General features: G+C 37.6%; 1 protein-coding gene across 2 annotated transcripts in view; it reads right to left on the reverse strand.

Annotated features, from left to right (window-relative positions):
- The window catches only part of DOK6 (docking protein 6), a 368,735-nt gene that overhangs the window by 95,180 nt on the left and 257,337 nt on the right, over positions 1-16,218 (reverse strand). The window lies entirely within an intron of this gene.

Below are 16,218 nucleotides of genomic sequence, written 5' to 3' on the forward strand. Positions count from 1 at the left end.
ATTCATCTCAAGACCTTTGTAAGGAGGAACATTTGTCATCCTCTCTGCCTCTTGACTTTATTATTGTATGACTCCAAATATTTAATGCATATGGTGGCTGTTGGTTGATTTTACCGTTGGTACCTTAGGGATACAACGCTTTCCCTCAAACAAGTTAAGAAACCTGATCCTGCAAGGAGATCTTGATTTTAGTCCAGCATCTGCTGAAAATCAATTTTGTGAAATACTTTTTTTTTGAAATACCTTTTTGATCCTTTATAAAACTTTTTTAATCAAAGCGTTGATCTAAATGATCTCTAGTGTACAAATGTGTTTGAAGATTCTCTAAGTCTTCCACTTGTGATGGCCAAATCACAATCAAATTAATTAAAATATTTCCATCTTTTCAAAATATTTTCAATGTTTCAATTTTATTCCATTTTATTTACTTTTTCTTACTTTTGAATTAATTCCTTTGGTTTTTCGACTCAATGCAAAAAAAAAAATCAATCGAGTGTCCCTAAAATTTTGGCTTTAGTAAATTTTTAAAAAGAGATACATAAAAGATGCTCTTCTACTTAAACTTCCTTTCTGCCTCAAAAATTTAGAACTGAAAAATCCACCATGTAAAGATCTAAAGTCATAGCACTTTACTTGCTATTTAATTATGTCAATAAATGGTCACAAATAACTACCATTGTCATTATTAAATTGGTATATTATAGGTTTTTGAAGATTTAGGGCAAGAATTTTTTTAAAGGTTTACAGCTAATTGTATATTCATCCTGTATACATCTCCTGGTGGCTTTATTGGAAAAATAAATTCTCCTGGAGTAGGAGTTTAACAACCTTAACGCTCAGTGTCAATCACAAAAAGCACCTCATGCACTCCATACACTTATTGATTGAAATGACTTGAAAATTATCAGTATGATGGCTACCTGACAGGTATTGATTTTGTAGTCCCTCATAGTGAAAAATAAAGCAAAATAAAATGTAAAAGAGAAAAAAAAATTTTTGAAGAATGATCCTACAGCCTAAGTGTATTCTTCCGAATGGAGTTGGCCAAACTGCCAAAAAGAGAACAGAGAACTGATCCATCTTATGCTCCTGGCTGACGTACACTTGTTCCATTTTAAAACTGTTTGGGGGAGGCTGGGCATATATCATATGAAACAGCTACCAACATCTACTCAAACCTATTTGGCTGGGAAAGAGCTAATAACAAAATCAAGTCAAGTGAAAACTTAAATTCTGTCATTTAGAAATTATACTTCCCTTTTAAAGTGAATTTGACTGTCAAGATATGGTTGGGGAATTTTTACAGTTTAACAGGCGAGTTACTAGTATTTACTCACTGAATTAAAAGAGTTATGTTCTGTTCATTTAGGAACCTAAAAGTGAGATCATTCTATTCCCTCAGAGCAAAAGAGCCTATAATCAGGGCTTCCAAATTATGTTTTTATTCTCTTTTTGCTCCGAATATAACTAATGAAGGTAATTTTTAAATTAAAGATAACTTCAGTATCTCAAGTGACTAGAGAGGAAAATGTTTAAACTGTATCCACATAGAAAAGAAATGCAAGACTATACTTGATTTTATATTAATTTACATTTTCATATTACAATCTTGCCTTTTCTTTTTAGGGTATTTTTATGCATTCATTGACATTTTCTTTTGGACATCAACCAATCACATGTCAGGCACTGTATTAGCTTCTGGAAAATATTTTTAAAAATCATATTAAAAAAGAGATAAGCAAATAATAAACATTAACGTATGTTGCCTTTACTCTCATTACATATATTTATCTTTTCCTTTAAAAAACTCAGCAAATGAGTAGGTGATTATATGAAATACATAATATAATAACACTTTTTTTTAATAACACATTTTGGAGATTAAGAGCTAGTGAATTGGTTATCTTTATTGTGTTAAAATTTTCTCTAGAGGTTTTTGGTTGACAGATCACTGATAGAGTATAACTTTTAGTCTCTCTGTCATTATCAAAACCAGCCACCCAGTAAAATGACACAATCATTCTGATATACTGAGGGCAAATACTGATGGGTATTTCAAAAGATGTGAACGTATGTTTAAGTTACAGCCTTTTCATTAGTTTTGTAACAGAAATGAAAATTTAATGCCATGGTGAAAACATGAATTTACTTAAATTTTAAAAATTGAAGAATTTCAAATGCAACTAGATTTTTTAAAATAATGCCAAATGTCATCATTCCAACTTAATAGATGTTATTTTTTATTTTAATTTTTAAACATTTAATTTATTTATTTATGAGAGAAGAAAGCAGAGATATAGGCAGAGGGAGAAGCAGGACTTAATCCCAGGACTCTGGGATCACAACCAGAGACGAAGGCAGACACTTAACCACTGAGCCACTCAGGTTTCCCAGGTTAATAGATTTTAAACCTTAAATTTTAAACTCCATTTAAATTTTAAATTATATTCCTTCAAAAATCAAAATTGGGAGTATAGTCAATGCTATTGTAATGATATTGCACGGTGACAGGCTCCAGTTGTGGTGAGCACAGCATAACATATAGAGATGTTGAATCACGAAGCTGTACACTAGAAACTAATGTAACATAGTGTGTCAATTATACTAAAATAAAAAAAACTGAATTGAAGATATGGTGAATAGATCATCTGAATCACCTTCAAAGTAGAAGCTAAGAAATGGAGCAAATATTTTCCCATCATAAATAAAAGTGTCAACCCTCTTATGCTATCCCTTGGTTATCTTAGACTTTCTTAGGTGTTAGAGTTTGGGGCTCATCAAGGTTTATCCTGATGTGTCCTAGTTAAGAACTGAGCAACCATCTCTCTTTCCCCTCATGAATTAGGTATAAATTTATATTATGGCACCTGTAATATCTCACACTTTCAATTTTACATGCCTTTTTCCCAACTAGACTTTTAATACAAGACATGAAAGGAATGAAAATCACACGGGCTCAAAAATCTAAAAAATCTAGAGACAAAGCAGCAACGATTCAGGAGTTCTTAGGGGAGCTGACTTCTGAGAATATAATTCCTTTTACCCTTTGAGCAAGTTTTCCATCCCTAACCCCCCACCCATCCACCTTCACCTCCAACCTACATGAAATAGTTTCCAGATTCCTACATATACCAAGTCATGTAGAAAAGAGGTACAGAAATGGACACAGCAAAAGTGAAAAAAAATATTACTCATCCTACTCTTACCAAATTTTGGCTTTCAGTATTGTTGTTCTTAAAGTTAGAAGGTTTGGCTACCTGATTAATAAGGTCTTTCAAATACAGAATTATCTAACTAAGCTACGACTTAGTTCCATTTAAAGGGGGTAGTTTTCTTTAAACTCCATCTAGTAATACTGTGTTTCAAGAGGTGGTCCAGACTATTAAAACATGATTTACTATGTTGTGCTTCTTCAGTCTTGACTTGGGTACTTTTTCTTTAGTAACTTCCATGTAAAGGTTAAGAAGGTGGAGGCATATGAAGTCATCTTACTGCTGCCCAGGTGTTCAAGGAAGAAAGGGCATGGGCTCCAGCATGAACCTGCAGGTCATATCATGGTTCATTTATGTCCATCTCAGATCAGCGCAGTTTATCATTTATTGAGCTTCAATAGTCACATGACTACTATTGGAAATTCTCACTCAAACTGTCTGCCTCACATCCTGAAATCACCTTTATAGAACCAAGAGCCCACTCTTCATAGCAGGTATGTTGGGTCACTTTATGTGGCAACTTGACTAGACCACAGGGTGCCTAGACATTAAATTAAACAATGTCCTGTGTGTGTGTGTGTGTGCGTGTGTGTGTGTGCGTGTGTGTGTGTGTTTATAGATGTGACTAACATTTGAATCAGAATACTAAGTGAAGCAGATTGTCCTCCCCATTGTGGGTGGGTCTCATCCAATCCGCTGAAGCCAGAACAGAAGAAAAGGGGTCAAGGGACAATTCACTCTTTCTGCCTATTTTTGAGCTGGGGCATTAGTCTTCTCCTGCACTTGGACGAGAATTTACACCAGCAGCCCTCCTGGGTCTCTGGCTTGCTCACTGCGGATGGCAAGACTTCCCAGTTTGACTAACACTGCAGCCACATCTTAGTCTTCTAACCCTGCCAGTACTCCCCTGGGCCAGTGGATATCTGACTTCCTGTTAGGCATTTGTGAATGGTGAGTGGGATCCATGTTCCTGATGTGACAAAAAGTATGTGGGTGGTGCAGAGAGCAAAGAATGGAGAAGACTAGACTTTACAAGAGGAATGTATCTCTGTTTTCATTTTTGCCTCACTGTGGATGTGGCTCTTGCAGTTCTTCCTGCTGAGATGCGCGCCGACTTTTGCTTTCTGAGTCAGTGTGTAGTGGAAAAGGAAGAAAACTCCTGCCCACTAGAGCCAAGGTGGCACTTTCTATTCTCCAAACACAGCCCTTGACTCAGCACGACTTGCATAACCAGGGCACCTTCTCCTTAATCTGCTAAGGGTTTTTATTTGCTTTGAGTACTATTATTACAGCAAAAGAAATATGAGGTCAATGTTCTGCTTCTGAAATCTAGAGTAAGATTTGCATCTCTCTAGCAGGTTTTTGTAAATTTTCAAAAAAGTTAGGTCTAGGGGCCTAAGTCAGAGTTTTATTATATATCCTGGCTAGAGAGAAGCTGAGACATGACTTAAGAGAGGACTCTCTTCCTTCCAGGCCTGGGTGATGATGGGACAGAAAAAAAAAAAAAAAAAAAAAGGAGGTAGAGAAAGCACTGGGTGAGGCTTACATATCCTGCTGCCTCTTATCTGAGTGGAAATTCTGGAGAAGACAGGAATTAACAAGTGAGTATCTAGAATGAGCCAGTGTCCCTACCCTTGTGACTCTCCATGGGCCTCAGTTCAGAGGTAGAGCATCTAGAAAGTTCTGTGCAGAAGACTGGGGTTGAAGAAGAGGATATACACATTCTAAGATTAAAGAAAATGCTTTGATCAGTGGATCCAGTGAAAAGTGCCAGCATATTCCCCCTAAAGGCCAAACGGATTGGGCTATACTTCAGCAGATGCCAGTGTGGGGCAGACCAGATGGTGCTTGATCCGAGGTTCCTCTACTACCTAAGGCCATGTAAGTGCTGTGTGTTCAAAGAACATACTACATAAAACAGAAGAAAGAGGAGGAAACCAGTATATAACCAAGATGACACACCCCAAAATGACAATTTAAAATGGCAAGTTAAAATGACCTCCTTCTCTTCAGGAGGGGGCTTATGAAAAATATTAGATGGAAAATAAAGAATCTCCACTATCTCTGCCCAACTGAGTTGTATTAAATTCTAGAGCCAGCTATAGTTGGGAAAGAGATGCAGTTTTAAATAGCAACATCCTCACTTCCTTGCTGTGAAACTAATTGGCAAAGGTTTTCACTTCCTGTCATCTCACATTTACATAGTCCTCAGGTCAGAGCTACAGGCTTTCCAGACATTTGTGGGGGAACATCTTTCCAAGTTTCTGCCCACGCTCTTTCCAATTCCTCTCCCATATCACTCCCAGCTTCCACAGTCATTTGTGGGTATGGAGTAAGATGACTGGTGTGATTACCGGAGAGACTCTTGCCATTGACAGAAAAACCACAGAAAGAGCCAAAATCAAAAAGAAAAAAAAATGTATGCTTAGATGTTGATCCTCGAGGATGATTTGTGCCAGAACAGGCTCTAATGGTCTGGATGTCAGAAGAGGCCAACTGAAGAAGGTGTCACCAGGGAAGGCACGTATGAGCACCGGAATCCTTTCTGTTATGACTGTTCACACCTGGAATTGGAGAATGTGAGTTAGTGAGCCAGAGACCACTTTCTGATGCTGCTCAGCAAGTGGAGAAAGAGTACGGTGTGTGAGAGAGAAGCTGCAAATCAACAACAAAAAGACGCCTGGAAAAGGTCAGCGAGTCAGATGGTGATAAAAATCAACAAAGATCGAGTGAAGAAAATGATTATTCAAACAAGAGTAGCTTTCAGTGAATGAGCTGGCTGCAGCTGAAGGACAGAAAAGGCCTCAGGAGCCAGGGAGGAGAGAGTGAGGATCAGAACAAGCAGGGAAAAGTCAACTCTGCAATGTAAAAATTATTTGCAGAGTCCCATCCTCAGAGAATATTCTAGATGGAACTCTCCTTGCTCGTTCTGCCCACAGCCCTAGCTGAGTGGACTGACTGCATGTTCCTGACAACTTAACAGGCGGGCAAGATTCTCAAATTCTCCCAGGCAGTGACTTAAGCTAGGACATGTGCTCCAGGCCTCAGTGTTGGGTGCTTGGCATCGAGGACAGGGACTCAGGAGAAGGTGAACAGGTCCCGGCGAGGGTGTGTGGCCCCTTCCTGAATTTTCAGCTCTCTGTTCCATTCTGTCTAATGTTAGATAAAATTTATTTCATGTGATGGAGGCCATCAGGCCTCAGACAATGGGGACCCCTTCTATATTTTGGACAAACATTTGAGGCTGTCACTTCTGCTCGCCTATGTTTGAAACTAGAGTTTTCGGAGCAAGCCAGGGATGGTTTCCTGCTCATCTGACGTAGGAGAGAACTAAAAGCCACAAGGACCCCTCTCTCAGGATGAAATTCTCATTAGCTCTTTCACTCATTCCCCATTCTCCCATCATTGTTTCCTGTGTGCAACCAATGGGCCCAGCGTAGGGCAGGCAGCGCAGGGACAGGTGGTGACACAAAGAGCTCCAGGAGCGAGGAGATTCTGGTGCTTCCTGCGAGGGGTTCTGACTCTCCCCACAGTCAGAGGGGCCTCTGACTCACCACACCTCCATGCCTGGGCCCAAACCCATTCCTTTCATATTCCCAGAAATCTCTCCAATGGTTAATCAAACACCTTCAGGACAGTCGAGGCGGGCTGGTGGTAGGAACGACATTCATTACTGATGCAACTGAGAGGTATTTACAGAAACAGAGCTCTGATTTTCCAGAGGGGCCAACTTCTAGTCTATAGGAGTGAAAGCCATGACCACGTTCATGCCGCTAACCAGAGGGCTGCCTGGAGATCCTACTTTCCTGGGGGTCATCAGGAGGAGAGGGAGAGGTAAGAAAACCCCAACTTACAGACCTGCCAAGCTAACATCCCTTACAACTGTGGCAAGAGCTGGTCAAGGCACCTGATGCAGCTAATTTAAGAACTTGCCCCCAAGCCCACAGAGGCCCCTCAGCTTCTCTGCATGAGTGGCCGGACAGAGATGGGGAGAAGACAGATGAGCCAGCTGCTCTGCATCCTTTCCCGCCGCCTCCTCAGCTCAGGATGACATACTGTGGAAGCCCCAAGGAGGTGCGGCTTTCTGGGAATCTTTCCTACCACTCTCAGCCTGGCACTGACTGTTGTAAAGAATGGAATAAGAATGCCATAAGGAAAGTAGTTGAGAGAAATTTACTCTTTTACCCTTGAGACCTAATGGAGATTCAAGCAGTATGCATTTTATTTTATTTTTCTTAATGGTCAAAGCCCTTGGCTGCATACTGTAAATACCTATCATGGATCAAAGCAATCCTAGTGAAAAATCTTCCTTTCAGCTTCGCTAGTTGTTAAAGCTCCATGAAGTGCTCATTTTAAATGCTATCTTCTCGATGAACAAAAAGATCATTTGTTGCTAAGTTATATCTGTATGATTTCATTTTTTTCTTATTGCATATCAGGATGTTTATAGAATCTCAATTATGTAACGTTTTGTATTGCTCCGTTATCTACAATTCTAAATGCTTGTGCTATAAAGTTATCTTATGTTTATATAATTCGTACTATTTTTTTTCCATCTAGGGATTGATTACTCATTTCAGTTCCCAACAGTTACTGCTCTTGCTACTTTAATTAGGTTTTCCTACCGATTGAGGGAGAGAAGGAATAGGCAAGGTAGAGAACAAGAGAATTGAAAACCAAATCTCTTTTTTCTTCTCAATTTATGTCAAAGGCAGTGGTAAAGGTTTTGAGACCGGGGTTAAGAGATGAAGTGGCACCAGGATGGCATCTAACAGCGGGAAGGAGAATGTGCCAGGCTAAGACGATGCCCTGGAAGGGACCTACTACCCTGGGAAACACACGGAGGAGGAGTCCCAGGGTTTGGGCTCAGCTCCCACACTCTGGAAAAGTCACCTGACCCATAAGTCTCAGCTGCTCATCTATAAGACGGTTCGCCTTATGCACTTTATAGGATTGCTACGAGGACCAAAATGTGAAAGCATTTTGGCAACTGTCAACCACTTTGAAATGAAAGATATTATTAGCGTGTGATTATGAAAGATGATTTCACAAGAGCCCTACAGTATCTGGAAACTAACACTAAAACATCCTCCTTAGAAAATGTCCTCTTGCTGTGCTTCTGAATATCCTTGGCCCCTGCTCCATCCCCAGATGATGCTGCATTTGCTGTGTTTGGAGATGGTGCTTCCTGGCCTCAAACTGTGACCCACAAGGCCTCTGACAGGCCAATCACACCCTGGCATGTGCTCTGTCAAACCAGCAACTGTCCTTGTAAGAGAATTTGCCCATGAAAAACTGCTTCCCCTGGTAAAGTGGCAGCTTTCCACAGGGGAAATCTGCCTTCTGCTTCCACCAACACAGAGGGTATTCGAGAAGGGAACAAAAACCACTCTGCTATTTCACCAGCTCATGTAAAGGTCATTTTTCACCGTGTTTCTCCTGCAGTGGAAGGTTGTGCTTGTATAGCACTGGTAATGTTGCCTTTTTGGAAATTCACTTTTGTTCTCAGGGGCTGTGCTATCTTCCCGCTATACGAGTTTCATTATATTTAGTGCAGCAGAGCATGTAGATGATGTAGTTAGAATGGCAGGCAAAATAGCCCATTACTATACCTATTGTCAGCTTTCTGCATATTTAGTAGGAAATGCAAAAAATATTTATAGTTGATCAAGATTGGAATAAATGGCCAGGCTTAGTTTCTGATTTTTGATTTGGGTGACCTTAGGTATTTTTCTCTGGGGTTCTATTTAAAACATGGCAATTTACCTTGGTGCAAAGAGTAAGAAAACAATTTATTTTAGTGAAAATTTCTTAGTCCTTTAGAGTTTCTATGTTATTGCAGGGTTCACTTGAATCAGTTTTACTAGTAAAGAGAGCAATGATATATAGTTTGTCAGAATCCTATGCTGTCATTTTAGCTGTTTTTGCTGAATATTTGTTTTTAACATTTTAAATTCACATAAATACGATTGAATTTAACTTCAGAGACATGAAGTATTTTGCCGTTAATGCAAACCCATGCCAAAGAAAATAATCTAATATTTTACTACTTAAATCTTCTAGTTGAAGAGTTCTGGATTCAGGGAGACGTTCCTTTTCTGGATGTGCTCACAGTGACTTGCGTGACCTTCAATGTATTCATTGCTCTCTATCTGGACCAGTATCTATTCTCTGTCCTTTTCTGATGTATTTGCCTGGCATGGTGCCCTGGAAAGCTGACTCCTACACCCCGGCCTTGCTTGCCTTCTGGTTTGGCCAAAAGGGGGGTTCTCCCAGAAGAGTGTGGGAGTGAGCAGGAGGTATTATTTCCCACCCATTCCTTCCCACCTCAGCACAGTGGTTTTGTCAAGCTTCCATCCTCCAAGGATCCAAGCTCTCTCTGGGTTCTGGTTTCCTTGTTCCCTCAGGCACAGAGTAGATAAAAGCTTCTCTCAGCTGCTAGTCTGGGGGTGCCCAACACCCTATGTTTGTTCCATAATCATACCCACACCTCTTTAAAAGAGTTCCTGCACTGAATTCTCCCCAAATTCGTTGAGTAGGTAATTTCTGTATTGCTGGGCCTAAACTTAATTTATAACATGTAATTTAATCTTTCAGACTCTCTGTTTTCTCCTTTATAAAATAAGGAAAATAATAGCGGTGCAGCTAGGTTGCTGCGATGAACAATAATAAAGACGGTGACACTGATAATAATAATAATGATAATAATAATAAGCACAGTACTGGGCATACATGATGTACCTAATCCAAAGCTCAGCTTCTATCCATAGTATCAATACTTGTAGAATGCAAAGGTGGTCACAAACTACTTGCCATCCTATATTCACACTCTTGCTGCGTGCCTTTGCAGGTCCTCCCACCAACACCTGAGCATTGGACATTAAGCAGGGGGATATTTTTTAACATATGAGTCTCCAAAGCTGTGTTGGCCAGGTGTGTCAACAGATGATCTTGGGTATCGCATATTAGTTAAAATTAGAAATTAAACAATATTGTACAGTACGAACCCAAAGAGAAGGAACTAGATAGCAGAAGAAAAATGTTTTGTGGACTATAATCTTAAGAGAAAGATAACACAAAACTTAAACACACCAGGACTTTGGCTTAGAAGACTTCTCAAGTTAGATCATGGAGTTTATCTAGATGAAAGCTAGCACCATATGATCTTGAGTTTGGGGCAGGAGGGCTAGCTCTTAGCTAAATCAAACCGAATATGACAACAAAGACTACCCAAATATTTTCTACCCTGAGCCATGAATACCACAGGAGAATGAGCTTCTCCTGAAGGAATGTGCAGTCCTGAAGGATTCTCCAGAAAATTGCGATACTGACTAGCCAGAGGAATTCAAGAGCCATGCCTTTTCAATTAGATGTTGGGTACTTTCAAAACATCGGGCTGGTCCAGTCCATGTCAAGTCTCTGAGAGAAGTACTAGGAGATGGGCATTTTGGGGAGAAGACATCATAGTTGGTCACTAATGTCCTCCTCACTTTAGATCAAAAGGAAAATAAGTCTAAGACGAGACATCAGGCTTATCCTCAATGCTGCTGTGCTCTATGTCAATGAGGTATTGCTAGGCTCTTCGAAGGCACTCACGTTAAGATAAGGATAATAACTTACTTGGAAGATACCTTCTTTTCTAAATATGGACCCAAAGTTCAAAGGCGTAAGTGTGAATAGGGTAAAGCATCATTTTTTTCCCTGAAGAACATATTAATAATCTCAATGCTCTTCAACAGTGACCCAAAGTGATACACTGACCCAAACATTATCTCATTTTATGAGGTGGAATTAAATTAAAATCTTCTTTTAAAAGAGGTTTGAAATAACACCTAATCTTGCTTGAGGAAGCTTTCCATTTCCCCCATGTTTACCAGAATATTCCAAAATCATACACACCCTTGACCTGACCCTTCGCAGTCTAAAAATTCTCTCATAAATTAAGCTTTTCTGTTTAAAGACAAATCAAACAGGTTTTATACACGGTACACATAGCTCTTACTACTGAGTATAAACTTTTATTGATCCTTTCACTTCCTTCTATATAAAAAGACAGGGCTGTTTACATTATTTTTAATACATATATTAGGTTGTCTTTTCAAATACAAGAAAAATAAATTCTTTGGTGGGTATTTTTTCTGTTTTTTTGTTCTCATCAATAAATGTATGAAATTCATACTTTAACTAAATTCATAATAATGCTTCCACTGCATTTTAAAAATCCTTTCCAAGGGAGCCAGCTTAGGAAAGAGCTAATATAATTAGCATTTTTTGATGGATGACTAGTGTCAAGACAGAGAGATGAAAATGCTTATTGCAGTTTGAGAATACACATGGCACGTGCCCTGCATACAACAGTGTAGTGTGATTGGAGAAAGTGACTTACACTAGCTGTTTTGTTTTCAATAACCAAAGCATGATATTTTCTAGTTTTATAATTTATATTGTCATACACATATTTTTTATTGAAAACCTTATGTTTACTTCTATCTTAAGTTTTGGCCAGATCTAGCTAGCTACCCTGGAATCTTTGGTAAATACTTCCTCAAGCCTCCTGCCATTTGCAGAGAAGGTAAGCCAAAATTTAAAAAATTGTCATTCTTCAAGTAAATATTTGATTTAAGCTACAAACATCTTCAAACAATTAAGCAAGTTTTTTTGTGTGTGCCTACTATGTGCCAGAATTATATATATGCTTGTTGGAGAAAGGAACTTCCAGACAAGGACTTTAGGTATATATGTATTTTTTAAAGAAGATTTATTTATTTCTTTTAGAGAGAGAGTACATGATCAAGGGGAGGGGCAGAGGGACATGGAGAAGAGCAGCCTCCCAATGTAGGGCTCAATCCCAGAACCCTGAGATCATGACCTGAGTTGAAATCAAGAGTCAGATGCTTAACTGACTGAGCCACCCAGGCACCCCAGGTATATATTACACAACACTTATTAAAGTGATTTGACAATAACACAGGAGGGAACATTTTAACCTAAACATCGTATAATACCCTGAGTACATGAGGCTCTTTTTATGTATGGTGTGATAAAGGAAAGTTTTGGGATTTATGTCCAATCTTTGTGCTAGTGAACAAAAGCATATCAAGGACAAAAATTATAAGGAACTCAGGGTTGAATCTACGAATACACTTGGGGCAGGTTGAATACAGGGCATTTCTTAGAACAAAAGAAAAACCCCTCTTTTCTGGTTGTTTTAGACCTTTATGTAAGAATTCACTTATTCCACCTCTTCAGATTTTAAAGTGGTGCATTTGATCAAAATTGTTACTCTTGATGAACCACTTTACAGGAAATCTTTTGAAGCTTTGATTTTGATTTCAAGAAATCGTGTTTTAAGGGACCATAATAATAAAATCACCATGCTCATTTATTTCAAAAAACAGAACTCAACAACTGTGAAATCTTCTGACTCTGTGAAGAAATAAATGAATTGATGAGCATTATGTCCATGTAAATTATGGTAAAAGATGGAAGACTTTCAACTATAAAACTCATTCTGCCTATCCTTTGGGAAATCAATCAACTTTGATATTCTGGGCCAGTAGTAACCTAGATTTAAATGATATGCATTTTGTAGTAAGATTTTCTATTTTTCAGACACATTTAAATTTAGAATTAACATGTAGGATCAAAAGGGAAATGTAAACTCAAACTGTTCCTGATTTAGCCACTTGTCATAATCTTATTACCTAGCAAATTGTTCTTTCAGTTAAAAAATTGAGAGGTAAAGATAATAAGTTCAAAGTTGATCTGATATCATAATAACAAAATATTTTAACAGATCTGCACTCTTATAATTATCATGTGTTCTAGCTTTCAATCTTCTGAAACGGGATTCAGAATAGTTTGATGCCTGAAAATAATACATTTGTTAGAAAAAATGGTTTTAATATTTTCATATTTTTATTTCACAACTTTTAGTTGTAAGAAACATGTATAGAAAAAAATGAGATAAAATATAAACATGGAGCTCAATGATGTATTAGAAAGTAAACACAAGTATAACTACCACTTAATCAAAACTTAGAACATAGGTAGCATCCTAGGATTCTGTGTTCCCCATTTTCTACCAACTCCCATTCTACACCCATTTAGCCAGATGTTTATGGCAATAACTTCCTGGAGGTTTTTTTTTTTTTTTTTTAGTTTTTCATCTAAATATGCATTCATAAATACTATAATTTAGTCTTGTTGATTTTCTAATTTTATTCTTTTGTGTTTGGCTTCTTTCCTCCCTCAAAATGATATTTATTTATACATATAGCTGTGTATAGTGTAGGCCATTCATTGCTATTGAAGTATTCTATTATTTGATTATGCTAAATTGTTTTTCCATTTTACTGCTAAATCACATTCAGATTATTTCCATTTGGGGCTCTTACCAAATATATAAATACTTGAGTCCCTGTCTCTTGCAGGGAGATGTGTGCAGCTTCTCCATAAAGCATATATCTAAAGCTGGAATTGCTTAGTTATGGAGTATACAAATGTCCCAATTTACTAGGTAATGACAGGCTAGTGATTTTACAAATTCCCACTCCTACTATAATGGCTGGAGAGTTTCAATTGATTCACATCTTTACTAATACTTGGCATTGTCAGTCTTTTAAATTTTAGCTATAATTGAATGTGGACTACCTTATTTCGTTGAAACTTGAATTTGTAAATTTCCTGAGTAAAAGCAAGATTGAATGATTTTACTATTTGTATTGATTATTTGGATATCCTCTTTTGTCCAATGTCCGTCCAAGTTACTTATTCATTTTTGTATTGGGTTATCTTTTCCTTATTGCTTCTTTTTAGGAGTTCATTACACAGTCTGGATATGAGCCCTTTATCAATTGTATATGTTGCAAATATTTTTTCATACTATGCCTAATTTTCATACGCTCTATGGTCTTTTGATGAACAGAATTCCTCAGTATTTCTTTTCTTTCAGGTTTATTTGTTTACTTTAGAAAGAGAGAGAGAGACAATGAGAGAGAGCACACATGAGTGTGGGGAAGGGGTAGAGGAAAAGAATCTTCAAGTAGATTCTCCACTGAGCAGGGAGCTTGAGGTAGGGCTCAATCTCAGGACCCTGAGATTATGACTTAGCCAAAACCAAGCATTGGACACATAACCCACTGAGCCACTCAAGCATCCCAGAATTTCTTAATATTCTTAATGTTAATGTAGCCCAATATATTTACTTTTTAATTAGTGTTTTAGGAGTTCTATCTAAAAGGAAATTCTCCTTTGAAATCATGGAGATATTCTCCTCTGTTTGAATCCAAAAATTATATTATTTTAATCTTGTACTTTGAATCTATAATCTATCCATAATTAATATTACTAGTGAAGGTTGAATCAGTTACTATTTTTTACTACTGAAGTATAATTCACATACAGAATTATAGTAGTTTCAGGTATATCACATTGCTCTGACAGTTCTGTACATTACTCAATGTCAACATGGTAAATGCGGTCACCATCTGTCACCATATCACCTTACTACAATATTATTGTGAGACAGTTACTTTTTACTCCCTGTGGTTATCCAGCTGACTTAGCACCATTTATTAAAACGACTGACTAAACTCCACGCTCAGTGGGGAGTGTGCTTGAGATTTTCCCCCTCTTCCTTTCCCTTGGCCCCTCCCCCCCTCACATGCATATGATCTCTCTTTCTCTAAAGTAAACAAATAAAATCTTCTAGAAAAAAAAATAAAAAGACCCATTATTTCCCAAATGCTCTTCACCACCACCTTTGACATAAAACAAATATCTAATATAAAAAGTCTGTGTTTAAAAAAATAAGTCTGTGTTTCTTCTAATGGCCAGATATCATTCTTGTGCCAATGTTACACTGTCTTAAATAGCTTAGCTTTATAATATATCTAAATATCTGGAAGGGCATGTCTTCTCAGCCTGCTCTTCAACAAAGAATTGGTTAATTCATATGAGTCTTTCTATGTTAATTTCCATATAACTTTTGTAATTAGATTTCTAAGTTTCACATCTTTACTCTTTGCATTTATCTTTACTGAGTATTGCATTTCTAATCTATCTGAGAACAGTCTTTTTTCATGACAGAGATCTTTTAGCATGTCTATATTTCCTTTAATGAAGGTCCTCTGGGGAAGAATTGTATCAGAGGTTTCTATACAACATTCCTATATCACACTTAATATTAAAGAATATATTCACCAAGTTTGGAATTTTAAGTATACAGTTATTTCCCTTTAGCACTTCATAGGTATTCCATTTTTTCTATCATAATTTCTACTGAAATATTAGCTATAAGTTACACTGTATCTTCTGAAAATAGCCTGTTTCTTTCCAGAGCATCTTTCTATTTACTTATCATCCTTAGGTTTAGTAGAAGTTCCTGACTGTATGTCATGATGTTTTTTGTTATTTTTGAAAATCCTCAGGGAATATCTTGAAGTTTTGCCTTTGTCCACTTTTCTCTTTTCTCTTCTTCTAGGATTCCAATAAAACATAAGAATCTTTTATGTTTCTTATATTCTCTTCCAGCCTTTTGTCTGTTTGTGCTTTTTAAAAATTTTCTGAATATCTTCTTTTGATCTTCCCCCTATTAATTACTAATATAAAAAATGTCTAATCTGCAGTTACATACAATTAATTAGTCCATAATGTTTGTTGTATGTTATATGGACCTGCAATTTTTTTGACACTGCTTCTGCCAAAAGTAACACGCTATGGCCTCTCATTGTAGGTCATACAAGCCAGCTTTTAACTGATTCCCTCTTTTTTGAGATGCTTGCTCTTGGAGTTTAGGCATCATGCTTTGAGGAAGCACAGGTCACACCGAGAAGGCTACTTGTCAGTATACCAGCTTATTTTCCAGGGAAGATCAAGATCCAAATGACATCAACTTCTAAAGAAGCCTCTGAGATGGCTCCACCCCTGACGTCCATCAGATTGCAAAGATTTGAGAGAGTTGAACGAGCAAGAACTACTTAGCTGAACCCAGTCAACACAGAAT

This window comes from Canis lupus, chromosome 1, assembly GCF_011100685.1.
Source record: "Canis lupus familiaris isolate Mischka breed German Shepherd chromosome 1, alternate assembly UU_Cfam_GSD_1.0, whole genome shotgun sequence".
NCBI lineage: Eukaryota > Metazoa > Chordata > Mammalia > Carnivora > Canidae > Canis > Canis lupus.